Source organism: Henckelia pumila, chromosome 4 (genome assembly GCF_033568475.1).
Source record: "Henckelia pumila isolate YLH828 chromosome 4, ASM3356847v2, whole genome shotgun sequence".
Taxonomy (NCBI): domain Eukaryota; kingdom Viridiplantae; phylum Streptophyta; class Magnoliopsida; order Lamiales; family Gesneriaceae; genus Henckelia; species Henckelia pumila.
Window position 1 is genome coordinate 38737785 of NC_133123.1, and position 9835 is coordinate 38747619.

Consider the following 9835-nt stretch of genomic DNA (forward strand, 5'->3'; position numbering starts at 1 on the left):
AAATTATTTATAAATTATAAATTTAAATTAAAAAATAAAAATAAATAAAATTAAAAATTTTTGAAAAATATTTTATAATTAGATCTTAATATTTTGGTACTTTTAGGTATTTAAATCTCGTTTATGAATACATTTTTAATTGAGAAGTTGGAAATAAGAAGAAAGTTTAATAAAATAATGATAACAAAATAAAATAATAATATTTTTTTAGAAAATAATTATATAATCATAATAAACTTAAAATTAAAAATAAAATTAATAAAACAAAAAGTGTTGCTAAATATTTTATAATTAGATTTTAATAAAAATTGTGTATTATGAGTTGAATAGATTTAAAAATTATTTTCACAGCGATCAAATATGCATTTTTAATATTTCACATGGATATTTTGTGCAAAAAAAATATCAAAATCTTTGCCCAGTCGCATTAGGGGCGCGTGCGCAACAATCACTCATTAGAAGGGGAGAGTGCGCGAATTTTTTAAAAGGCCAGGGTTAAAGATGCCTATTAAAATTTCACAGGAGAGAAGTATGCATTTTCAATATTTCACATGGGAGTTTGGTGCAAATAACTCGATTATAAAATGGGAAAATTATTTTTCTGGTCTTACACTTCGATGATTTTTTTTGTTTCCCATCTTTCATTTTCTCAAACTTTGAATGACAGGTGTATGAAAATTAGTCAAAGCTAGGTTGTGTGTGTGTATATATATAGTTTTGATCATATGAGCAACCACCATGGGCAACTACGTGAGCAACAGTGACATCTTGTTCATCCAATGAGTGATTGACACATCAGCTATTGCTCACGTAGTTGCGTATGGTGGTTATCCATGTGATCGAAACTCTATATATATATATATATATATATATATATATATATATGGATTTGTGTTTAAGTGGTGTGTACATTAATCTATTTCATACTTTATTATTTGGAATTTTGAAAGATATCATAATTATGTTGATCTTCACATTTTATTATTTAAAATTTTGATATTTTAAATTAAACTATTGTTTTGTGCAAAACATTTTCAATACAGATATATTAATGTACACGAAATCTTTCAAAATTTTAAATCTGATTGCGTTTCTTCACTCTTTATTATTTGAGATTTTTATATTTTAAATTATATTCTATTTTTATTCACACTTTATTATTTGAAATTTTTATATTTTTATTAAAATTATTGTTTTGGACAAAAAGTTTTCAATAAAGATTTTGATATTGTGTTTGTCGATTTAATTATTTTGCTATCTATAATTTGTTCTCATTCATTTGTGTTGTTGATTTCTATGTTGTTGCAGGTAATAGGTAAATGGATATGGAGCCAAGAAAGTTTTGAATTTAAGTTCGAAATTTGAAACATTAGGATGTTGTCATTATTTACAACAAGTTATACACCATTTAAAAACTAGATATTAGAAATTTTTGTTATAAATTCACACAACATCTCGAATATTTTATAGTGGTGTTTAGTGAAATATTTTTATACATTTCTAACGTTTTTTTGTCCAGTATTTTTTCGTCATTGCATTTTAGTCATTTTTTTTCTTTTATTTTTTAACCATGTAAGTGGTGATTTCATTATTCATTATTATTTCTATATTTGTATGTTAGTGGATATTCTCTAGTTTTTGGAACAATGCATTTATTACGTTACACACACAACGTGTGTGCGGAGTTGCTAGTTTTATATGATAGTCATTAGTCGGCATTGTTTTTTTTTTTTTTTTTTGAAAGGAATTAGTAGACATTGTTTAAAAAAGCTTTATGATCCGAAATTCAAGAATACACGCACAAAAAACCCGCTCTATTTTTCCTGAATATTATCCAACTTTAAATGATCGTATCACTCATCATAAAAATTAGCATAAAGTATTATAGATTTATATTTGTTAGAACCTAATGGGGGGATTTAGGTTCTATTGGCAACTTTAGCAATTTAAAGTGATTATGCAAATACGCAAGCGGAAGACTTAAAGTAATTAATAATAAGTGCGGTAAATAAATGCGTAATGTAAATAAAGCAGTAAAATGGATAAGAGATGTTTATGAAAGTTCGACGATAAATCGTCTACGTCTCCCCTTCTTGGTTAAGATCGATTAACCAAGGATCCACTAGCACTTCGAATGACTTGGCTTTGATGGCTCCAAGGATAGCCGTACAAGTCAACACGATCACCGAGCCGATACAACTCAACACTTGGCATTAAGGGCTCCAAGGATAGCCTCAACAATCACACAACACTTGGCTTCACACTCAAGTGTTTACACCAACGATTTTCACAACCCCGGATACAACTCGATATATGAATATATTTTGAAAGCTCAAAGGGGCTACAAATTGCTCAACAAATAGATCAAATAATGCTTAAGAGGATTGAGAGACTTGAAGATGTTGGGATGCTTGAAATGGTCTCGGAATGCCTCTATTTATAGCTGAAAATTCGGCATCGATCGGAACTTCCATTCCCAGCATTGGAGCTTCCGAAATTTGAATTCTGAGTCACGTGGTTTGTACAGGATCGGAACTTCCGATCCCACTTCGAAGCTTCCGATCGGCGCATTAAATATGTTGTCGGATACAAGTCTTCCGGACAAGATTATTAGGCCATCGTTGCAGATCGGAACTTTCGATCTATGATCGGTGCTTCCGATCTCGTCACTTCGTAGCTTCCGTTCTGCTTCCGAACAATATAAAATTCCTTGAAAATAGATCGGAGCTTCCGAACCTTGATCGGAACGTCCGATCGTCCCTTAGCTTCCGAAGGTCCTTCTGATCCTGATCGGAGGTTCCGAACTCCAATCGGAGCTTCCGAACTCATAGCAGTATAAGTCTTAGAAATTTGTTTCTGATCTTGAATAAACTTGTACGAAATTGAGCCTTGAAAATTTTAAATCTGTAATAAGCTCATTGTAAACATTAGTAACATTTTAACCTAGTTTTGTTAATCATCAAAACATAGACAAAAGGGCATTGTTAATGCATTAAAAATATTAATCTCACAATCGAGATTTATATGCGTTTAAGGCGTAACAATATTAAATAAAATTTCTAAAGTTTTTAATTTCCATATATAATATCTATTTTTTTTCAAAGATGATTGAACAAGAAAAAAAATAATGCATATACATAAATGCCTAAATGGCCGGCCAAAGGACACTAATCTTAATTATAATTCAATACATTAATAAATGTATTGTTTAATAGTGAAAGCCCCACGTAATTAAGGAGATCCACTTGCTTATTGAAACATAGTACGTAGAACGGGCCGGGAGTGGGTGTTCTTATTGTATTAAGGGATTTCACACTGTTAGTAGTGTTTAGAAGGAATTGTTTTTCAGTTTTTTATTTAAAATTTTATGAAATTTTGTTACTGAAAAGTTGAGAATTACTTTTTAGAAGTTATTCCAAACACTACTTTAGTCTAAATGGCGAATTGATGACATTGCATGTAACTATCGCTTTCCACGTATTCATATTTATCTTTTTAAAAAATATATTTTTAAAATAATATAATAGAAAAGAAAATATGTTAGCTTTAATTGGAATAAGATGAGGAGAATTTTGTAGGACAAAAAAAAGAAAGAAGACGGAGAGAAGTGTGAATATTATTAATAAGCTCACACCATTAAAGTCCAAAGATACTGCATCTATAAGATACTGTATCTATTATTATTATTAGTGTATTCATGCACGCGTTGCATACTTATATAATATTTTTGTAATTAATTTGATTTATATTTAAATAAGAGTAATATCATTGTTGTAAAAATTATCGAAAGATTAAACTACAATTTGAAATATCAAAATAAAAAAAAAAACAAAAGTGTAATATCTATATCACATAAGGAAAATTTGGGTAGAAAAAAAAATGGTCTAAGCCGGGGCAGATTCTTTATATATAGGGAAGATTATAGGACCGAGCGTTTGACGCTTTACCAAAAGTTATAGCTGGTAGTAATGATACAACTCAAATCTTTTAAACTGCACATCAGCCCAAGCGCCATGATTCGATCGCTCTACGAAGCAAGAATAATTATTGCACCTCAAAAATCTCCCTCTTAATAATTGCACTCCTTGCAATCAATGAGAATAGAACACATGACCTTGGTTCTGATACCAATTGTAGGACCAAACGCTTGCCGATTTACCAAAAACTGTAGCTGATGGTAATGGTGCAACTCAAGTATTTTAAACCGCACAGCAACCCAAGCGTCATATTTCAATCGGTCTACCAAGCAGATATATTATTACACCTCAACAAATATATCTTACTATCTTAATAATATATTATAAGTTAGAGGTTGTTTACTAACCGATTTGGTATGGTGAAGCCTTTTTCATATGAAACTTCCACAATTTAGGTCGAATTTAACTCAAATATTGGTTTGAATTATTCTCAAATTTTGGTTTGCATTATCCGATATCATATCTCATAATCTATATCCTCTTTTGAATTCATTTTTTTAATCTCCTACGGAACAAAATACCCACGATCCGAATTATTATGTTATTTGTGTAAAACATGATTTAAACCACATTAATTTTTTTTTACTCATATCATGTTTGGTTCATTTCTTTTGTTTATTTAATTTCATCTTATGGCCCGTGAAGTCAATATTGCATATGGGTTTGATAAGACATCACTTCTAGCCCATGTGATAAGAGCATGATTGAATTAATATGGGTAAAATTTTACGAATATAGCTCTTTCACTATAATTTTTCTCCATTGACAAATGCATTTAAGACATCGTATAATAGTAAACAAAATATCCTAGCTACATAATAAAAAACATATAAAGCAAGTTATGATTCATATTTATCTCTATGTTACTCATCCAGAGATTTGATCTCTTGGACACCTACGGTGAGCACTTCTGTGAGCATCGATTGATGTCGCGTTTTGTACATCAAATAGGTGAATATCACCTTAGCCGGTACAAACAGAGGTGATGTACAGTTGATGTTCAGGAGATCGAATCTATACTCATCCACATCTTATCATATTTTTATCATTTTTAATTTGAACACATCTTCATTCATCATATTCATAACACTAAACGATATCTATCATGATAAAATAATTAGACCGAAATCCATACCTTGACATTACTTTCTTTATTTTTTCACCATCTTCGGGTCAAATCTTGAGACCAGAATTCTTTTCTCAACTAATGAATTCGTTTACACCATGTGAAGGGACAAAAATATTTGAAATCAAATTGAGATAAAAAATTAAACAATTTTTTTTAGGAATTATTAACAGAGATCATATTGTACGTTCAAAGTAGGCCTCTTTGAGAGTCCGTGAGACGGGTTGAATCCTTAGGGTCCGTTTGAATTTATATATTATTAATCTATGTATAAATAATCTTATCTAGTCTTACGTTTTTTTTTTGCTATATTGTTTATCCATCTTTCAATTATTTATCTCACATCAATCAAATCATTAATTATTTTACATCAATCAAATCATTGAATTTAAATTATTATATTACCCTTCATAAATAATATTATTTATTTTTTATTAATTATTAAAAGGATAAAATAGTAATTTAGTATTTTTTTTATAAAATATGATCAATCAAATCAAACAAACTATAATCTATCAATCAAATTAAATCTTATATTAACTATCATTTAGTATTTATTTTTTATTATAAAATATTACTTATAATCTCTATATTATTTATCTTATCACCCACTTCAAACGGACCCTCATACGATCTTTATTAAAATTTTGAATTTGTTTTTAAAATGTTATTTATTTATCTGTTTATCTTCCATCCTTTTTAAATGGGCCAATTTCATTTTTTTATTGAAGTTAATTGTCCATATCTACCCAAAAACCGAAACATAACTTTGAAATTTTATTTGACTCATTTTTTTTCCGTATAGAAAAATATTTTAAAAATTGGTAAAAAAAATACTTTCTGGAATTTAAATTAAAATTTTAAAATAATGTGTAAAATGACACACAAAAAACGAAAAAATATAGGATTTAGATTTGTATTAAGTAAAAATTTGATTTCGCTATTAGCAGCAAACTCCGTAGACCCTGAAAATTTTTAAAATCTTATTGATATATTTTCCTAGCGTCTCCACACACACATATATATATATATATATCTATATATATAGATATATTGACACTTCAATAAATATTTATTGGTGATGAGATCCTTTTTTTTAACATTTAGATTCAAGGTTCATTTCATTTAGTTCTGAATTTTTTAATTTCCACATTTCACACTTAAATAAAAAATCTTAGAAACTATCGCACAAAACATATGTCCAAATAACAAGACGGTCGATCCCGCGGGAAATTGGCAACTTCGCCACTGTTGTGACTTAATATATATCCTCCCAAACCTTAAATTTTGGATCCACCATTATCTTCATATATGAATAATCCCTATTTAATTAACTAGCCTAAACCCGATGAAGTGTAGATAGTGGGATGGGACCATGACCATATATAAGAAAGCTTGTTTCAAAAGAACACTTTGTTGAGGAATTTGCAAGCACCGACAAGGCATCAAAAGGTTGCGTCGGTGTGGCGCATACCATGAATGGATCCAAAAATGTGGCGCATACCATGAATGGATCCAAAAACATGCTGACGATAGAGAGGTTCGACCCTACTTTATGGATATTACCCCATGGTAGGTGACACTTAGCTTATTAATTGGTTCAAATTATGTGAATTTCACTCAATTATGTGGGATCCATATGATTTGAACTAATAAAATTCTTCCACCTATTTCATGGGAGAATACCCATAGGATATGGTCGAATTTTCCCTGACTATATATATACACACACATCTATTAAACTTGTCCATAATAATAATAAAAAAAACTTGTCCATAATGGGACAGTTGGCAATTGCATATATAGAAACGCTTAATTATCACATTTAGGTTTTATTTTGATTATTCTATACACTTAAAGTACTTCTCTTCATATAATACGGTCAAATTATAACAATTGGATCCGATGGATTTGGAATGCGTGTCCTATATATTTGTGTTGACTATATAGATATTTATTAGTTTTAATCTTATATGGGGCACAGCCATATCTCATACTCGTGTCTAGCTCTTTAATTAGATGTATTGTGTGCTTGTATTAGTTAACTTTAACGAAAAGGTGAAAATTGAAATCGATCTATTATACTAAATTGAGATTTAATAAAATGATGAAACAAACTTAATACAAATAATTTCAAATAATCTATTTACCTAGCTACCATTTAATAATCTCTTCTAATAATTGAAATTTTAATTCTTAAGTCAAACTTTCAACGAAATTCTTTAATCTATTAATACTATGTCGAACTATATTAAACTAAGTCGACAAGATATATATAGTAACCAAGTGTGAGTTTGGATACAGTAGTCATAGCTTAAAATTTTCTTTAAATAAGTTCAGCTTTTAAATTGTTGTTATTTTTTTTAATATACATATATATAAAACATAAACAATTTTGATGTGTGGATGAACGTTGAAAATTGCTTTGTTTTTATTTGAAAATAGAAGTAGAATCAAAAACCAAAAAACCAATAATTCTAACTTTAAAACAAAAAAAATTTAAAGTAATTTTGAAAACTTCTTACGTGACCAAACAAGATGCTTTTTAAGGTCAATGATTCTTGGCCTAATGGTTAAAACTGAGGCCCTGAGACCACGAAGTCTCAGGTTCAATTTTCGCTGACTGCAGGTAGATTTCTTAATTTATTTATGTAGATTTAAGTATTTTTTTTTGTTCGAGACAAGCACGTCTCGAGTCAATGCTCAAGTCCCGTCGGTTGTGCGGGCAAATTTCACTCTTTAATGTTGTAATATGATATAATTTCGAGATTCAATGTAATTTGTACTAAAAAAAAAGATGTTTTTTAAGAAAATTAGTTATTTATTTAAAAAAAGTAATTTCCCCCTGGTTCTCCTGTACTGGCTTCTCCAACCAAACACACTAAGTCATGAATTTTAAAAAAATATCAAATAGTTCGATCGGTGATGCCTTCAGTTCAATGAAAAATAATATTTTTCGGTCGATGAAATCATCTCATAACAATTTTGATTTTTTTAGAAATCATCCAATACCTGTATTATGTGCCAAAAAAATATCCACATAATATTTGACGTACGAGATATATTAATTCCCGAAATCACGGCGCAACTGGTGTTCATGAAAACCAATAGCCAGTGGGCATGCAGACCCACACCTCCCTAAGCTAGTGGATACTGATGTTCATTAAAGCTGCATGCACCCCAGTTTCTTTACTATCTATTTCATGCCATATATAGTGCCATTTTTGTATTTTTTTTTTTGAGCCAATTTTTGTAATTTTTTTTGAATTGCACATATATGTGTCACAGTTGAGGCTAATTTTTGATGCTATTTTAATTTATTCATACATGCAGTTTTACATGTGTTTTTTGGGAGTGTGGTAAACTTTTGTAATTAGTTAGTTTACAAAATAAAATAAGGTAATTATTGTATAAAATAAAAACTTTCGTGATACCATCTCGTTGGTCAATTTTATGATATAAATTTTCGAAACGATCTGACTTACAAAATATATTACTTTTTATATATAAAAATTAAAATTATTGTTTTCATTACAGATCTGTGGACCAGCACTCGACCCCTATCACATATGAATATAGATTCGTGAGAAAATATAATACGAGAACTATATATTCATATTGTAATTCTCCCTTTCAAAAAAAATATTGTAATTCTCAACATCTATATTCGGCTATGCATATAGTATATAGTATATGATATATTATATATATATATATATAATTGTTTCTTTCCTATAGGCTATAACAAAGACAAAACTTGAATTTGGGATTTCCGACATATGAGATGGACTCCCATATGTAATCCAATGATGCTGAGGGAACATACGAATATCACACTTTGTGCTGTCTGGAAAAAAGAAGAAAAAGATGAAACGGAAATGGATGAAAAGTTGGCAACCTTTAGGGCACAAAGAGAGTCCATAATTTAACTCAAAGGCGACAATCTTCTAAATTTATATGATCAAATAATCCAACCCAAAACCGAGTGAAAATGGAGATCCAAAACCGAATTGGAAAGGAGTAGGACCGTTGAGATCAAATTGAAATTGTTTTTTTTTTACTTTTAAATTGCATTTATTTTGAGATATGAGATTGTGCAATGATAGATAATTAAAATGTGATTATTAATATAATTTGATATTACAATATTTGTTGTATAATTTGAGTTGATAATTTTTTTTATCATTATATATATATATTAATTTTTAATAAATATGATATTTTAAAATTAATCAATATAATATTAATTCATATTAAGGGTAAAATTGACCTTTTATTTATATCATATACCAATTAAGCCATTTTCAATAGTTCGTGTATCAATATGATATTTTACCAATAGTTCATATACCAAAATATATTTTACTCTTATTTAATATATGTAGTACAACTACAACTACAAGTGAGAATTATTAAATTAAACAAGTGAAAATTCTGTTCAAAAAAAAAAAATACAAGTAAAAATTAATAAACAACAAAGTACCCAAAATTCTGTTTAAAAAATTACAAATATCAATTATCATAGTTAATAAGACTTGACCTAGCAATCAAGTGCGTAATTAGTATTTTTAAATAAACAGGGCTGAATGAAAATAATATTTTTCAACGGTTGGGGTCGAGTAAAAAATCAGTCTTACTAACCAGTGACCGGTACGATCTCATAGATTTTTTTGTGTTTTAAAAAATACACTCTACTTGGTATTCATTGAAATTGAAAGTATTCGAGGATGAT